The sequence below is a fragment of the Octodon degus genome, unplaced genomic scaffold (assembly GCF_000260255.1).
Source record: "Octodon degus isolate 3935 unplaced genomic scaffold, OctDeg1.0 scaffold00033, whole genome shotgun sequence".
In the NCBI taxonomy this organism is placed as follows: Eukaryota; Metazoa; Chordata; class Mammalia; order Rodentia; family Octodontidae; genus Octodon; species Octodon degus.
The window spans coordinates 3,514,176-3,515,851 of NW_004524609.1; positions in this window are offsets into that span (position 1 = coordinate 3,514,176).

Here is a 1,676-nt window from a genome sequence, read left to right on the forward strand (position 1 = left end):
TGCAGCCGGGAATGCTGTCCACAGGACCCTGATACGCCTGGAGAGCTGGACTTCGGGATCCTGGAGTGGGTCCTTTGTGGGCCCTTTTTATATCCTGCCCCTTCGCCCCCGCCACAAGGCTGCTGCCTGTTTCTCCCTATGTTTATGCATAGGGCCGTGACGGCTTGTGCTGATGGATAATTTAGAAGCTGCTCCTACTCATCCTGTTCCCGCCTGTCTCGGGGGTCGTGACCCTGGGCTTGTCATTCTCCCCTTGCTATCTTTGCTGCACTTGTAAAGGTTGTGCACAGAGGGTCTTGGATAGAGACCACCCAATCAGGGGCTTAGAGGAAGGCAATAGAAGCAGAATCCAGGGCTGTTTGGTCAGGACATGTGGCAGAGCCGTCCACCAGGGTGCAGAGAGCCTGGCAGAGCTCCCCAGGATGGGTGGTGTCAGGGTGACTTCCTCGAGCGCGGTGCTGCCTCCTTCCCACTCTCTATCCTGTCCCTTTTTTCTTCTCTACATGGTTTCCTTGCACCCACCAGTGAGAACTGTGTGCTTTGAAAGGAGACCAGAGACAGTTGGCGGACTCTGGGGGTCTTGGCACAGTTCAGCTCCAGGTTCTTTACTCGCTTTCCCTCCGTCTAGGTGGGGCTGAGGCAGCTGGGTGTGGTGGGGACGCAACCAGCAGTGGGCGTCCACCCCACATGTTGCCTCTTTCTCTGTGTGCTGGGGTCCTTCGCGTCTGTGGCTCCGAGGACCCAAGCTTGAGGTGCTGCTGTTATCCTCGATGAGGTTCTCTAGATGAAGAGAGTCAACAGGTAGGGATTTATTAGATAAGCTCAGAGGACCAGAGGTGGGAGGATCCACCACTGCTGTGGCCAGCCGAGGATCTAGTGGCAGCCAAAGGTCTAAGGCCTGGAAGCCCACCAAGGAGTCACCGGTGTGAGTCTGCATCGCAAAGCTGAAGAAACTGGGGACTGGTGTCCAGTGACAATGGCTAAGATTGGAGCTCCTCTGAAAAGAAAGCTTCCTCCTCCTTTCCCTTTTCATTCCGTCCAGGCTCCTAGCCTATTGGTTGATGCCGGGGACATCTGGGGGAGAGCTGTCCCTCCCCCAGTTTACTGGCCCACACACTCAGCATGTAGACTCTCAGAACCTTACTGATTCGTTGTGCAGTTCTCGCTCCTGTTAAGCTGGTATGTCAATGTTAATGATCAAATCGCTGCTCTGATCTGCCTCAGAGAGGCAAGCCAAGAGGCACAGATCCGGGCACCGAAGCAGAGACCACAAGTGCCACCTTGCATTTGTCCTGAAACCTCAGAGAGGCTCTAAGTAGGGGGAGCCTTTGAGGGCTTGGGTTTTCCCAGAAGTAGAACTCAAGGTATAGGACCCCCAAAAGGGGATCTGTCCTAGACAGTCACTGTAGTGCCTGTCTGTCTGTCTGTCTGTCTGTCTGTCTGTCTTCCTTCCTTTCTTCCCTCCTCCTCTTCCTGCTCCTCCTCCTCCTTCTTCTTCTTCCTCTTCTTTCTTCTTCTTCCTCTTCCTCTTCTTCCTCTTCCTCCTTCTCCTCCTCTTCCTCTTCTTCTTCCTCTTCCTCCTTCTCCTCCTCTTCCTCTTCTTCTTCTCCTTCTCCTCCTCCTCCTATTCTCCGCCTCCTCCTCCTATTCTTCTTCTTCTTCTTCTTTTTCTTCTT